At 37.1% G+C, this 17,275-nt stretch overlaps 1 protein-coding gene and 1 pseudogene across 1 annotated transcript in view; one reads left to right on the plus strand and one right to left on the minus strand.

Annotated features, from left to right (window-relative positions):
* GPC3 (glypican 3) overlaps positions 1 to 17,275 on the plus strand; it is a 423,057-nt gene that overhangs the window by 56,112 nt on the left and 349,670 nt on the right. The gene's annotated exons all lie outside the window — the stretch shown is intronic.
* LOC120613326 (uncharacterized) lies at positions 13,566 to 13,684 on the minus strand (annotated as a pseudogene).

A 17,275-nucleotide genomic window follows, 5' to 3' on the forward strand; every position in this document is an offset into this window, starting at 1 on the left:
ATGAACCCATGTGAGCTTATGTTAATAGATTCTAAGAGGGTCAGAAGAAAAGGTGAGAAGGTGTAGGAATGGTAGTACCTTTGCAGTCACCTCCTTTCACTCCCAACAACAGATAGCACTGGAGAAAGTTTTTTTTTTCTCCTGAGGATCCAGCATTTGACCTAGAGGAAATTGCACAACCCATCTATCCCCAAACTGTTTCTGTCCCAAGAGAACAAGCTAGATCTTCTGAGGGGGGATCAATCAAAGAGCTGTCTTCGGCAGTGGGAAGTGTCATGAGAATAAACAGCTGCTCCCTCTACCCCACACCCCTTCCTGCTGCTAAATGACCCTGGGGTAGAGGAAACCAGTCATCAAAGGCTTCTGCCACCTGTGCACAGCTGGTAGTTCCTGAGGTCACTCCTGTAGTGAGTAGAGAAGTTTAGAAAGTATCCCCTGGGCCAAGTCACTGATATATTTATTTCCCTAAGGCCCAAGGACTTGCTGCCTCCCCCATCCTCCATGCTCAGAGCTGGGAACCTCCTTTATAAGCTGGGACACACTAGTCTGAGATTCCCCCGGGGCCTTCCACAGTGCTATTTTGGGAAGAACATCTCTTGAGAGAGTCTCGGTGTGAAGACAAGGAGCAAGACTAGGCTTTCTTCCTCCTTTCCCTCTAGCCTTCTTTTAAAAAGGAAGACAAGAAGGTCATTTCTCTTGATCTGATTCCTGCCAAGTATCATTATCCCAGGGGATCTAGGCTATTTCAGCCAGACCTCCCTTCTTCTGGCTTTAAGGTTACCAAGTCAATTGGTAGTATACAGACTGGGCCCAAAGGTAAAGCTAGTCCTGTGTTCTAGATGGGGCAGCATGGCTGGCGACTGCTAGAGGGCAGCAGAGGGCCAGGAGCAGGTCTAGAACTGCTTGGCAACCAGACTGGCTCACAGAGCAAAGGACACCAGAGACCCCTCATAGTCAGGCGAGAAGCAGGATGGTCCCCAACTAGGGGAGGCAGGTATATCCAAGAAGTTTTAACAGAACATGACTGAGACAAATTACAGAGGGGTCAGCTGGGTTGGTATAGAGTGCAACACGTCAGGGTGGGTAAGTCCATGATTTAGTAAAAGGGGAAGGAAGACACATAAAGATCAAGTCAGAACCAGTGCTGGGTCAGAGTTCAATTCAGGGTTGGAATAGTCAGGATTCAAGAGCTAGAATTGGAATGATTCAGCTCAATCATCTATTGAGTGTCTCTCAAGAAAGGCACATAATAAAATTGTTAAGACCATGGATGTTAGAGTCATACTTGAACTGGGGTTTGAATCACTGTTCTGCCACTTATTAGCGAAGTGACTTTTTGTCGAGTTATATAGCTTCTCTGCATCACTCTGACATGATATGCATGATGCTAAAGAAATGTTTGTTGAGCAAATTGGTTTTATCCAGAGGTTGTTTCTAGCAAGATTAGGGTTACTGATAGTAGCTCCCTACCTCAAAGTTCTATTCTATTCAGTTTAGTACTCATTCTTTTCCTTTGTCTGAGATGAGGGGAGCAGCTACTTGATGCTGCCTTGGCACCTAACCAGTAGGGGCCTGATTATTAGGGGAATATGAATCCAGCTAACAGGCACCCAGAAACCCATATGGGAGGAATAATATAAAGGAGGTCTCTGGGAAGAATTCTGAGATAAATAAATTCATGTGAAAATCAAGAAAACAAAAAAATCGACATTCTAAAATATCTTCTTTATACTTTTATGGCTCTTCTAATTGAAATAAGCTAAAAGAAAACATAATTAAGTGAATAGGTATTTTATGAGTCCTGGGCAAGGCAAAGGTTTGAATTATCTTGTTAAATTAAGTTACCAAGTAAATGCAATGTTACATCCTGAATTACAGCACGAAACAGATAAAGGACATTAGTAGAAAACCTGTGGAAATCTGAATAAAGGTTGTAGTTATTAGTATTGTACCAATGTTAATGTTTAAATTTTGACAAATGGTCTGTGATTATGTTAAGATGTTAACATTAGAGAAAATTGGGCAAAACTAGCTTCATAACTCTTTTGTAAATATAAAATTATTTAAAACTATTTTTTTTTAAATTTAGTGGCCAAATTCTTTTGCCTTCAAAAGTAATGAGCTCTGATTTGCTTTTTTATTTCACTGCACTGTTCGATATTTTTGAAAGTACAGAGGAGTGAGGTGACACAGGATACTTTCTACTATGTACAATTTTGAACTCTGCTCTTTTTCTTAACAATGTATACATGAATTTCCACATGCCATTGAAAGTTCACCTAAGTGTGATTATTAACATGCATAATATATTTAATCAACCCTTTATTGATATACATTTAGTTTTTCTTCCAATTTTATGCCAGTACAAATAATGCTGCAATGAACATTTGTGTAAATATATGTTTGTGCTCACTTTTGATGTTTCCTTAAGCATAGAGACCTAAAAATAAATTTAAGGCATCAAAAAATATGAACTTTTAAAAAGGTCTTGCTACTTAATGCCACATCACCCTCCAGAAGGTTTTGACCAATTTATACACCTAGTAGCAGTGTGTGAGTACCCATCTCACTGCATCCTAATCCACACTGAATCCTATTACTAAGAACTAACAGTTTCCTTCCCTGTGTACTTGCTCTAACTTGGCTCCCTGCTGAAAATCTCTAGGTTCAACCTGCGGTTTTATAATGGCCAAGCTGAGCCCCCTCATCCCTCATACTTTTGCCATTTTTGTATGTAATTCTTTAACATGGTAGCTATATACATGATATTTTGAAGAAATCTTTGTAAAGAAAATATCGTATTGGTAAGTAACTAGAGATTCTTTCTCTATAACTTTATTTCCAGGAATATTGTGAAATTTGCAGATGAACATTATGATTCCTTTTGATATTTATATGTACATATATGGATACTTTAATGCCACTGAAAAGATGGGATTGGGAAAACAAGTGAAAGTTACCATTTAGGAAGTTACCACCTACCGGGTTTTGGAGAACACCAAACTGGCATGGCCTGAGTTTACTAAAACGCATCATTACCTAGCACTGTGAGCTCCTCACATATAGTATGTAGCTTCTCAATTAACTAGACAGGTGTCTGATATCTGCCCATCTAACCTGAAGTAGTGCAATGGAGGCAAAATGGCCTAGTATGTTCTTGGTGGTGCAATATCATATCTGCTCCTAGTTTACTGCGATGGATCACAGTTAAACTCAAGAATTTCACTTGATACCAGTGGTTGTGGAGGAGAGCTTCCTGACCAGCGAGCTGGCCTCCTGTTCTACCACAGGGATTGCTCTGTCAGAAAACGAGCTGCCACCGCTAGGGAGGTAGGTCTTTCCGCTTCTGTTGCCCTTCACAGTCTCAGCTCCTCTCGTATTTATAAGACTCCTTTAATAGTCTTGTCTTGTAATTACATCTGGAGACAGGAGACAGCATCTTTTGATAGTTCAAGTCCTAACGCATTTAAATTGCTCTCCTAATGTTGTAAAAGAGTCAAATTATATATTCTGGTTTGCACTAGACAGCAATAAATGTCAAGGTGCCATCCACTCTGGTATTTAACTCCTTGATGCCATCTGTTTTGGTGTTCCTCACATGGACTATACACTAGTGTTTTCCCATCTCCTGGCTCAAAGGGATCAAGTTGGGAGATAAATTTCACTATTCAAAATATATTAAAAGGCAGAGGCAGTTTGTAAACATTGCTTTAGAAAGCTAGGCATAGCAATAAAGTCAAGGACAGGAACCTGATTCAGTAAAAAAAAAAAAAAAAGATTTCACAAGATTGTCATCTACTTTATTTTTAAAGCTGCAATAAGAAGTAACGATAAAAACGCCAATGATGCATTTCAGCCAAGTGATATGAACTCTTGCTAAACCAATTAAACTGTCAGTATACTATGGTTTCACATTTTCTGTAATATACTAGGTCACCTTAGGATACTTAGTCACTTAGGACTTTTTACCACTGATGCAAAATCAATTTGGCAATTTATAATCTTATATTGCATTATGAAAGTGTATTATTCTGCAAGAAAGCTGTTGGAAAAACTAGAGGTTTCTGAAGCCCATTCATTCCTTTCCTGTTCAGGTAGAATCATAAAAAAAATAAAACCATTCATGTTATCTGATATTTCGAGACTTATAGTAATTTTTGATTTATATCATTTTTCAAAAAAAGACATACCACGTATACAATTTCTAATCCTGATGCAATTCTGAATGTTAGATAATATTGCAGACATTAAAAAGTGGGAATTTTGACTGAAGAGCTCACTTTTTCACCTACATTTTTAAATTTTTGAATGTGTAGGCTGAAAGTACCTTTTGCTTAAGGGCGGGCTTTTTTGGTGTCCTGTATTTGGAGTTTAGAGCTCCAGCTCTCCTCAGAGACTGAGCAGATGGCCATTCATATTTAATACCATCACATTTTTCAGTTTACTTTTTGGAAATCGTGAGTTATAGATTGATAAATCAGTTGTATTTGAGAGAAGGTGGGGAAGGAAGATGAAGGCTTGGAGGCATTATTATTATATTATTATTATTATTTAACTTTCATTTGGAAATATCTTCCTTTTTTCCTCTCTAGGACAAATAAGACCCTGCATTTGGAAAAACCAATGGCAGTACTAAAATGCACATGATGGAGTCTCAGTAGAGGACATTAGCTCATTAGCACAGTAGAAGACAGATCTGTTCCCATAAGATCATATAGCAAATGAGAATATAATTAACATAGACTGTATAGTCCTTTTCTTCTGTTATGAACTCAACAAGGGCTTCCTTTAACCCTCTCTTCTGACTATCAATAACACTTGTAAATACATCTCCTATCAACTTAAATGAAATGTGTGCCTCTGGCAACTGTGGCTGCATTAACACTAGATCATTTAATTTTGAGATTTAAACTTGAGGTTCTCTTCTTTTTGGGTTTAAGTCATGGTTACAAGGTAGGTAGGAGTAATCACCTTTATTAATTTAGATTCGGCTTGTGATCAGGCATCTTTAGTTAGCACTTGATACAAGGACTGTGCACTCACTATTCAGGTATTTGTCTATCCCCATTCTCTCAGGCATTCTCTCATTGATATCTTTTCTACTGTGTATTCTTCCTCAGACTCCAGACTCCAGTATGAACACACGAGAACACATTGAATGAAAAGAGAAACAGTATGAATTGAATAATTAAAATGAGAGTCACTTTGTACTTTCTATCTTGCTGAGAAAGGTATTAAAACTAGGTTTAACCGACTTTTTGTGCACCACGTATGGGAACAGGAGCTTGCACCTACATTGTTTCACTTAAACTCACAATGACTTTGTGAGGTACATAATATTGTTTCCTACTTTAGAAATCAGGTTGTGGCTCCAAGAGATTAAGTAATTTGCCCAGGATATTAAGATAGGAAGTGGTAGAGTTTAATTTCCAATTCAGAACTTTGACTCTAATTCTAGTATTCTATTGGTGCTCCCTAAGGGTTATTTATTATTGTCAATATAGTGAAGTCTCAATAAGCCAGACTACATAGAGAATGGTAGCACATACCATTATAGGGGTTTAGAATGTGGACAAATGAAGAATATTGACTCTTTTTTAAAATTAAGAAACATATTAATTTTAAAAAATTCAAAAATACAGATTAGATAGAGAAGAAAATAATTCACTCATGATACTAAGACACGGAGATAACTACTCTTTACAGCTATATGTATGGCTTATAATATACATACTATTTTATATCCTGCTTTTTAAACAACCTAACAATGGCTTGTGACATACTCTTACATAGATGTCATCATTATTTTAATGGCTATGCAATATTCTATTGTTTGAGTATACCATAATATATTTAACCAAGCCATCTTGGGTATTTTAATGAGAACCAGTCCTCTGGTTTAAGAATGCTCCCTTGATGTCACAAAATGCATGGTAATGTGGCTCGTTAAAATATTCAGAATATGCATTTTGTTATAGATAGCTATGGTTGAATGTACACAGTGTTACATACTTCTTTTCAAGCTGGTGGTTTCCTAGGATGTGGCCTCAAAATCTGACTTCAACAGCTTCTGCTTCGATGTCCACAGGCAACACTAAAGCTCATAACTCCTGACAGAGGCAGCTAGAAGCATGGCGGCCAAATACAAGGTATAATTTAAAGGAAACAGAAACTTCCTTTTCCCTGTAAATCTTATTGGAATTGTCCTCTGGGTTGACATACTCAAGACTTTGGTTAAAAAGTTGGTTAAAAGGCAACTATTTCTGTTTAATTAATGTAGTGCCTATTAAATCAATTTAGTGTATGCACACAATGGAATATTATAAAGCCATTAACAATAATGTTTTCAAAGAATATTTTGTTTTATGAAAAAGTGATCATAATGTTAAAATTTTATAAAAAATTGGATATGCAAGCTATGTATTGACATTGATGACCGTTGATAGTGTATTGTGTGTGTGTGTGTGTGTAACATTGTGTGTGGTTTTTATGGTAAAAACCCACATGTATCTATGGTGAAGTATAAAACTTTTACATACACACACACACACACACACACAAATATATCTTATTTGAATGAGGAAAACATAAAATTATGACTTAAAACTTAAAATCTTAAAAAAGTAACAGTTTTGATTATTTACTATGTGTTAGGCACTGAACTAGTAGCTCAGTCTTAACACTGCAAGTTACCATTATTGTCCATTTGAGGAAATCATTTGCCCAAGACTACAAAGATTAGATGGGGCAGATCCAGGATTTTAACTTGAGTCTTTTTCCAAAGCCTTTGTGTCATAAGATAAAGTTGAGGACAAGATACAGGGAAGTTTAGTTTTTATTTTTTCTTAACTGGTTGAAAACCAAGCAGTCAAAGCAGTATTGGGACAAGAAAATAGAAGTTGATGACCAGGTTATAGGTATGAGATTTATGTTGGTGAAACCTGAGAGGTCCTTTGGCACCAGGGTTAGCCCAGGTGCTCTGCATCCCCGGAGTTAATAATACCTAACCTCCTAGTGGTACTGTGAGCATTAAATGAGACAATGTGTGTAAAGGGCACATGGTACATGCTTGCTCAACAATGGTAGCCAGTATTATTATTTCTCTTATTTAAGACTTCGCTTGTTATAAGGATTAGAGGCTCCAAGAGACTGGAGGGAGGACATGTTTACCCTACTGAATCCCGTCACATCTTACTAGTTTTCAAACATTCCTGACCAGTTGAAATGCCTTTTATTTGAACCTTTCAAATAAACAAGTCCTAATCAGCTTTGTGGACCCTACCAACTTTTTCAGAAAATTACTCTGCTTTTTGGGGGGTTATTTATTTACTCACTAACAATAGGGACTTTGTGTAATACAAGGGAAGCAGGAGGTGATTGATTTGGAGTTAATAGACAAGCTTTTTTTTTTTTTAAACCCCTATAACCTGAGGAGGCTTGATTAGGTTCCACTCCTTTAGGAATCTTAGAGAGTCTGGGAATTTTGAGAACAAAAGCTCTGCAGGAAGGCTACCAGAGAGAGAAGATTCTTCATCAATCTTGTACATTCTTAAATTTTTCATTCTGTTTTTTTTTTTCCCTTCTCTTCAGTCCCTAGAATTGAGTGGTATTATCTTGAAGCCATGAAGATTTAAGAAACAACCAGAGTTGGCCTCCCTTTGTTGAGCTTATGAAAGCCATATTTAGTTTTAGGAGGAATGTGTTTTTCCCTTGGGAGGCCCCTCTATACCTGCAGCCATCAGAAATTCCATATTAAAATCCCACATTTAAGTCTTTATGGCTAAAATCTGTTCTAGCGTGTCTGGACCAAGTCCAGCTGTCAGACTGAGATATTATTGACTTTCTCCTCTCAAGTGAGTGGTTTACATCTGCTGGCTCCATTTCTTTACCACTCATTCTGAAACACCTTGTAACCTGGCTTCTGCCACTGGCTCTTTACTACAATTGCTCTCCTGCAAGTTACCAACTGACTTTTTGCTGAATTCTTTGGGGCTTATTTTTCCTTCTCCTCTTTTTATGTTTCTCTTCCCTTGGCTTGTGACACTGAATATATGTTTCCCTCCTACCTCTCTGAGCATTCCTTCTCTCCTTTTTGGTGGCAGTCTTCCTCTTCTATCCAAATGTAACTGTTCTCCAAAGACATGTCTTTAGTGCTCTCTTTCTCTACTCTTCATTTTCATGGCTTCTGTTGCCGCCTTAAAATAATTAGCTCTCCAGTTCTGACTTCTTACCAGTGCCTCAGTCCTAAAATGCTCTTTTAGAATCAGGCTTTGTGCTGTGAACTTTATATACATCATCTCTAATTCTCACAGCACTCTTCAAGGCAGATAGTCTTAAGCCCTTTATACATAAGAGGAAACTAGCTCAAATGAGTTACATATGTTTGTATTTTTCCATTTAGATCTCCTACCATCAACTGAAACTCAGCAGGTCCAAAAAAGAATTTCTTCTTCTCTGGCTTCAAATTCCAAACTCCTTATCACTTTAAGGCAATGTCACTCTCCCACTTTCTGTTATATCACTTGCAGGCTGAGAAAGTTGAAAATCAGACAGGTAATTGCTTTTGAATAATGCCCTCCCTCCCCAATAAAACCAACCCCTTCAAAATCCCCCAAGCCCGACTCATTACGACCTTGTATCTTGAAAATTAAAGTTTAACTTACTCTACAGATGAGCAATTCCCAACCATTATGAGAGCTAAGTTTGATAACTTTCACACACTGTGTGCCCGGAGTTAAGTATAATTCTCAGCCTTATCTGTGCTTTCTTTGGTCCTTGAGATACACTCTTCCCAAGCAGATCCCTCCCATAGGTGGAGCTGGTTTAGGTTCTGCACGGTTCCCAGTGCACCAGTGGTAATCCTGCCTCTTTCTTCTCTCTTGGACTAGAAAGCCTATTGGAATGTGAGTGATTTAGTGATGGTATTTCTATAGTATAGGAGCAACTTTCTATTTGCTATTTTTTTTTAAAAAGAAAATTACTTACAAATGTTGTAGTTCAGTATTAGTAACAGCTGATGCAAAACACATATTCACAGCTGATCTGGACATACCAATGTGTTGAAACAATGAGTTTGAAAACCACTTCTGTAGCTTAGGGAAGGCCCAAATGCCCATTGGTGAGGGACGGGTCAGCTTCTCTGTGTGGCATATTAGCCTAATATATAAATTTTTAAACTTGATACTACTTAATCAAAGAAGTAAGAAAGTTCACATCTTATTGAAGTTCATAACAGGATCACCAGGTGACTATGTCTCATTGAGGATTCTCCACATGCCAAACCAAATGCTTTACTTGGGCTGTTTTTACTCTGCCAGTATCTCTATGACCATTTCATTTTTTAAAAAGCAGAAATCTGTCATAGGTGCCATAATTTTCAATGGGAGAAATACAGCCAAAAGTTCAGTTATAAACCATTCTTGTGAAGTCAGACTTAAAAGAAAGTATTGACTCATTGAGAAATTTAGCTTATCTGTTCAGTATTTCAGTTTCTTCTATTAGAAAGGTATGGGAGCCCGGAATTACAGTGATGCCATTCTTTAATCAGGCTTGACTGGAGTGGCAGCATGGTGTCAAAAGAGAAAATTACTCTGATTAGCCTTTGGTGAATTGTCTTCTTAATAAGAAAATTAGAACATACCTTTTTTTTTTTTCTTAATCTGAGGAGTTGGGTATTTACTCACTGTCACAGAAAGTTGATAAAAGGCTGATGTGTTTTCCTGCATTTTAACCTATATCTAGTTAAACAAATGTGTAATTCGTCCTATATGTACTGCATTCATATATACTTGTCTATAGCTAACACAGTACCTAGCATTTACTTGAGGTTCATTGAAAATTTATGGAATGAATGTGTTACTTTAGTGAAAGAGATTAAATTATGATGGTTAGCATAAATAAAAGTTTGGTATGGGTAAAATCTAATTTGAAAATCACTGAAATGCTTGTGTTTTATGAAAAGCTTTATTCTAAAATGTAAACTATTAATATCTCAACAGCCAAGCCACTTTTTTACTTCTTGGGCTATATATAATACAGAGAGTGATTCTAACCTTTAACTTAGCACACACCAATTGGGGCAAGAGCAGTGGGGAGGGGATAAAGTTGAAAAAATGGTCACTTGGAAGCTTCATACCATCTGGCCACAGTGAGTCATGGAGGATCCTGCATCAGATTCATTTGGGAGGCTCAATATTTTCTTGGGCCGTCTCTATAATTTTTATGTCTTATAGGCAAAGAATTTGGCTTGATGCTGATTAGAGTCTGACCAGCAGCCAAGATTACCTGTGATATCCTATGCTCCTCAGAGAGTAAAGTTCTTGAACAGAATCCTAATTACAACCAGTTTAGCTCACAAATAGGAAATCAGTTTAATTGAGAAATGGTTGTGCCTGTTATGTGCTCACATTTTGTGATATCTTCTGTGGAAATATAGGACATGTTCCTTGATCCAGAGATGCTTAAAGGTAAGGTAATTCCAAATGAAATAGTTAAATAACAGTACCAGGTTGTCTGAAAATCATAACTTGAGAAGAAACTATGAAGATAATTTAGTCCAAACTTTCTAGTTACAAGGAAGATGGAATCAGGATAGGAATAGAATTCCCCAAGGTCTGCCAGGCAGTTGGTAGAAGTTGGAGCTAGTACTCAAGTCTTCCAACTCTTGGATACATTTTTCATTCTCTCATATAGGTGATTATATGATATTTTGACATGCTTGCTTTGATCAGCTATTTTGATGCTGGGAACTTTTTGATGAGAGCATTTTAATATGGGGGCACTTCTGCAACAGCCTGCAAAACAAACTATTAAACATTCAGCTATTTTTTAAAAATTACCAAGTAATCTGCTAAACAGACAGCCTTGTCCTATCCCTCAGTTTCACTTCATCCCTCAGCCTTGATTGTAGAGATCAGGGATGAGGTGGAAGTGGGGATTCAAGGATGGAATGAGCATCATGGATGGGGTAAAGCTCAGAGAAGGAGGGGTGAGGGATGGGATTGGGGGTCAGGCACCATCTGGCAGGCAAAGCACACATCGCCAGGAGTCATGTGTTTCCCACACTTGCTCATCTTTGAAAGGCCATTAATCATCTGGGCACATTATCTGCTCATTCTCTGAGAACTCTTTTATTTCTTTAATAGTCTATTTCTTAAAATCTCTGATTTCAAACTTTCAAGAGATAGGAATGGAGTAGGGAGGGATATTTGTGTCAAAATATAGTCCCATAGTCTCAGTCTCAGGCTTCACTGGGAATCCTTGAATCAGTGTTTGTCAATTCTCTAATTAATATTCCGTATAAAATACTACGGGAAAGTAATACGCTTCTGCTATTTTAAATACTGTAAAGCTTGATATAGAGTTTTGAGAGAGTAGGACTGGTAGGCTCTTTTGAGGTCTATCCTTTTTGAAAATCTAACAACGTAAAATGTATTTTTTTCAGATTCTAAATATATTATTTTTTCACTTTATGAATGCAGTTTTTAATGTACAGTTATTTTAAAAATTTACCTCTGAAATGTAAAGACTCTAAAGGCCAAAAGGACTGTATATTCAAAAATATTCATATTGAAGAAAGTAGAAAGTAAAAGTTCCCCGTAATCTGGGTAGGGATTGGGGAAAAAGTATCGGGGAAGTAAATGATAAAACAGACTCTAGTAGTCTGTTTTTGTCATGGCCGCATCATTATGTCCACATCAGAAAAACGTGCCAGAATGTCAAATATAAATATAGGATGTCTGGTTTTTAGCAAAACATTTGAGAGTCTTCTGTAATACCCTTGTGCATAAGGTTGTGAAATTTGACTGCATAACTAGTAATTAGGCAAATTCACAGCTGGTTGAGCAACTGATTCAGTATTAACCTAGAGGAAGATGTATTTAGTGAAGGGCCACAGGGCTGTTTTTGGCTCTACCTGGGCATTCATTTAACAAATACTGAGCACTTACTATGTAAAAGGTACCCTACTTAGCACTGTGAAGAATGCAAAGTCCATGTCCATATCATGGGCCCTGCTTTAGAGAAGCAGATTTTTGGTCACAGTTGATCACAAAAACAGGCTTTTCGCTTTGCAGATAACACAAAGCTGGGTGGCGTAGTTTAATATATAGGATGACAGAATCCAGATTTAAAATGACCTCAACTTGGAGGAACTCTAGGTCAAAACCTACAAGATGAAATTTAACAGTGATAGATGTAAAATCTTGAATTCAGTTTTAAAAAATTACATATGTACAGGATATGAGAGATGTGACTTGGCAGCAGTTTATGTAAAAAGTTCTTTGGGATTTAGTTGATCACAAGTTTAATATGAGCCAAAATGTGGTGTAGCTTATTTTTTTTAAAGCAAAACAATTTTAGGCTGTATTAGAAGCATGTGTGCTGATCAGACCACATCTGGAGTATTATGTTCAAGTATAGTCACCACATTTTGCTAACATTGACAAAGTTGAGTGTATCCAGAAGATAGTGACCAGGATGGGTCTGAAAATCATGTCACATGAAAAAACAGTTGAAAGAAAGAACTGGGGAGATTCAGCTTTTGCATTAGGCCTCAGTTTAGACCCTTTAAGTCTTGGTTAGGTTCCCTCGCTATGTACTTCCACACTACCCTGGACAATCCTCATGACTTCCCCAGTAGACTGGGGCTTTGTTAGAACAGGGTAGGGTGTCTGTGTGTACTGTGACATCCATGGTGCCCAGTACTGTGCTTGATACAGGGTGGGTCCCCAGTAATGCTTAGAGAATGAATGAATTTTCCAAGTGTGAAGGCCTTACGTACAGCTGGGGAAAGCTGATAAAAGAACTGTAGTAATCGGCATCTATAGTCATTAAATAACAGAACAAAAAAGTACCTGAAAAGCTTTTAAATGATTCATTTTTTTTCTCTCCTTTTGGCCTCTGCTAGGACCTGACACTAGATTTTTTTTTGTCTACTTTAACAGAAATCTTAAAAAGCACTCTTTCCCAAAAGAACATTTTAGAAAATGAGTTAAAGTTCAGGAGATGCAAATGAAAACAATGAGACAACATTTTTTTTTACTTGCAGATTAAGAAAGGAAAATATTTAAAAAATGATATCCACTGCCAGTGAAGATTTAGTCAAATGGACAGTCTTATACATTTTTGGCACAAGCCTTTTGGAACAGCATTTTGACAATATGTATCATCGAGGGCCTGAAAATATTCATGGTTTGATTCAATAATTCTACTTCTGGGACTTTCTCCTACGAAAGTCATCCTGAATATAGAAAGAAAAAAAAAAGCCTTATGAACAGGGGTGTTTTCTGATAACAAAAATTTAGAAACAACAAAATATTTAATAACAGAGGAGTAAATGGTTATATAACCTGGGATATATCAATTTGATAGACTGTTATAAAGCCATTATAGTTTGTAGTTTCTGCAAGATTTAAGCTGTATATATAGTATAATACAACTGTGTGAAAACAAGTAAGCTTAAATCTGTATGGAAAAAAATCCAGAGAATTTATACTAAAATGTCAACAATGGCTGTTTTTCAGTGTGAGATGATCTATTATTTTCGTATTTGGTATTTTTTTTTATGCCTACAGCACCTGGTCTTCCTAGGTGGTCTTCCATCCAAGTACTAACCAGGGCTGACCCCGCTTAGCTTCCGAGATCAGACGGGATTGGGCTCGTTCAGGGTGGCATGGCCGTAGACTGTATTTGGTCTTTTTTGCATTTGCTAATATTTTCTTCAAAAAACATTTTTATATTGAAGACAATTTATAGTGTTCCTTATGATATCTAAGAATAGACCTGTAGAGTCCAGGTCTTCGACACCCCTGTGTATCACCAGTTATATCAAGGACATTCTGAAACTGTGAGGAAAAAACACACCCAAACATCTTCAGAGCAAAATTAATTTTAATTTTGATTTTGATTTTAATTTTTTAAAAAAATGATTAAAATTAATTTTAATTAATTTAATTCAAAACATATATGTAAATATATATCCGAAACACTTAGATCATGAATATGTTAATGTACTTCACAAGTAAAAGACAATACAGCTCTTCCAAAGAAAAAAGTTCAGCATTCCAGATTCTTGAGAGCCAGATACCTTTTGCAAATGGAGATGATAAAGTGCCTTAAGTGACTGGATCCTGGAGATGAGGAGGGAAGAATGTGAGATTGATTGCTAATGGATAAGAGTGAAGGCTTGCTATATACTGGAAGAACCTAGATACAGGTATTATCTTGTTAAATCAAAATCTGTTTGAATGGATATTTAGATGTTGCTTAGATGTATGAAAGTTCAAGCTGTCAGACTTCTGTATACTGTAAAAATGCATCCATTATAAGTAATTTACACTACTCCATAACTCTAAACATTCAATTTAGTCCAATTTTCTTCTATCGAAATTACTAGTAGCTTTCCCAATATCTATTGTTTAATTTAACATGCAGTTTACTGTCTAAAAAGAAGACTTGTTCACAGGCATGTTGAATGCAAACTTCATTGTGGGCTACGTATTAATGCAGCCTGTCCCCTCCTCTTTAATGATGGCAGAGATTCTTTGTCCCTGAGTCACTTGCATCACCATTTTTTCCCTTCATTCCCACTAATAAAAAGTACACTTGCAGAACTTAGAAAACTGTCTGTGATGTTGTGGGAGGCAGGGGTGTCAGCATTTACCAGAGGTAAAGAAGAGATCTTGTTTCACTGAGAAGATGCAGAATGTTTGAAGACAGTCTAGGTTTAAAGAAAGTGGAGTTCTTATAAATGTTCACATTTGGTGACCCTTTGTGACTTAGAGTTCTGCTTAGCATGTATATCTATCTCTGTGGAATTAATTTTCTCCTCTATTTTTAGGTATATTGCATGTTAAGGATCATGTGGACAATACTATTAAGAAGATGAATTTAATAACAACTATGTCTGTCCCTTACCCGTTTTTGTCCTTTTTTCCCCTTCCTCTGCCATGTTTTTTCCTCTTACTTTGAATATTATCCTTCATCTTTTCATGTATCACCTTGTTTCTGTCTCAAACTCTTCTTCACAACTGACCAACTCCCTTGATTTTTACCCCAAATTTCTGCTAAATAAACATTTTCATACAGCATTAGATTGACATTTCTACAGAGCCAAAGCATGGAGATTCTTTGAGAATGGATTTGATATGTATTTTCTTCTTAAGATGTTCTAGGCTGGTTGATCTGACAAGAGATTTTCCAACTGATAACCTGAAGGTGTGATCTCCCTCAGATGAGCATTCTTAAATAGGGAACTGGGTAACTTGAAAGAAAGCTATGTACTTCAAAGCTCCTTTCACCTCAACCACAGTTAACTTTACAGTCACACTGGTCTGGCAAGTGTTAATAGTTTGATGATTTGCCTGCACATAACTCCACTGGAACCCGTAGATTATTTCAGTGGGGAATAGCCAGTGAGACTGTTTATCTCTGTGTAGATAGAGATTGAAAAATTCAGAAAGAATTCTATTGGAGTGATTTATGGCAGAGACAGCACAATTTTATGAATGTTTTCCCCCAGTATGGCCAAAATATGTTGGCAAATCTCAGTAGAAGATGTACTCTTTCCATTGTTCTATAACTTCCCTATGAAGTAGGGTTCTTGATTATATGATTTTCCAAACCGTTTTTTTTTAAATAAAATGGTTTTAAGAATAAGTATCTACTGATAGTTAAATATGTAAAAATATCGGTGCTTGATGAGGATAAGGGAAACATTTATTTTGAAAGGAGCAGATGGTACCCTGTGGGGCAAAGATGTTTTGGTAAATTTGCTTTCTTTACTATGTGCATAAGGTCATGTACAAATGGCCAGAAAGCAAATGGAAAGTGCCCTTGAGGCCGTTTGCACTTAGATGTCAGTTTTCTTTTAGGAAAGGTTAGTTTTCTTTATTTTTGTTTTCATACAGCTGTAGGCTCCAATGTTGTTTGTTAGTTTCTCTTTTTATTGCTGCTTATTTAGTGCTGCTTCATCAAGGGCTTGGGTTTCTCTTTGAAGTATCTCAACTTCTCCTCTATAATGCAGTTTCTTAAACTCCCTAGTGATAAACTAGACTTGAGCCAATAACCTAGATAGCACATTTTGCCTAAGTGGCTCCTGCCTTCTTGGCAACATTTGAGTCTGTAGGGCTAGATATGCTAGAATGATTATTGATTGGGGCATATTTCCTCAGTAGCTTTGTTGGTCATGGAACATCTTCTCTGTCTCTTTTTGGGTAGCCAAAGACTGTCCATTTCCAAGGCTATGAGACCTATCTCCTCCTGTCCATCTCAAATTGGCCTTTTTCCTGTGTCTGAATTCCCAGAGCACTTTCTGCCAACCTGACAGTAGTCTCAACACTTAATTTTATTATTCTCTAGCCAGTTTTTGTATCTTTCTTTTTGCTTTCCAATTAGTTTGCAATGCTCTGAAGGGGGAGACCATATTTTACAGAACAATTCCTTTATTAGCAACATGTATGTGGTCCAGTTATACAGTTTGTGATCAGAGGAAGAGGGCTCTGGGATGTCAAAGAAAAAAATTGGCGAGGGGGATGAGGGATTGGTACTAACTTTTCAGTAAGTATTTATTAAAAATAATGTCAGATATATCAGAAAACTTAAACTGGATATCGATGAGTGTTAATATTAATTTTAAGGTTATAGTACATTGAGTTATTTGAAACACTTCGGCTATACTTCCTTCTGTTCCATCATCTAGATTGCTTTGGGGATCTGTGCCTGAACATTGGCATGGCTGTTACCAAAGGCTCAGGGCTACGTGGATGGAGATCTTGTGGTCCCTTGTCATCCTGAGACAGGCTTGGAAAATTAGTCTCTGCTTGTCTGGTACACCCTGGCCAGACCACCAGCCAGAGAACAGGTAGCCCTATAGATCAGGTCATTGGTGCCTTCTGTGCTCTTCCAGCTGCAACCTTGTGTGTGTCTGCCTTTTTCCTCAGTCACTTCTGCTCAGTGCATCAGGGTAAGAGTCAATGAGAATCCAAAGCCAGATTTAAGCCAGAGTTAGGACAGTGAGGGAAAGGAAGATTGAGTGTCATAAAGGCAAGTAAGAAAGGGGAGAGGTGTGGGAATGGTACAAGTCAGCCCCCTATTGACTTCCCACTGTGTTGTCCTTTCCTTCTCTGCCAATGACTTGCTGCAAAGGAGATACAAGTCCCTGTTCAGTAATAGAGATATGCACAAAAAATGTATTTATAAGGGGAGTTGGTTAGTTGTATCATTGTTTATAATAGTGAACAATTGAGAATGGTTGTGTAGAGCAAACTATGATAAA

This window comes from Pteropus medius, unplaced genomic scaffold (assembly GCF_902729225.1).
Source record: "Pteropus medius unplaced genomic scaffold, Ma_sr-lr_union100, whole genome shotgun sequence".
Classification (NCBI taxonomy): Eukaryota; Metazoa; Chordata; class Mammalia; order Chiroptera; family Pteropodidae; genus Pteropus; species Pteropus medius.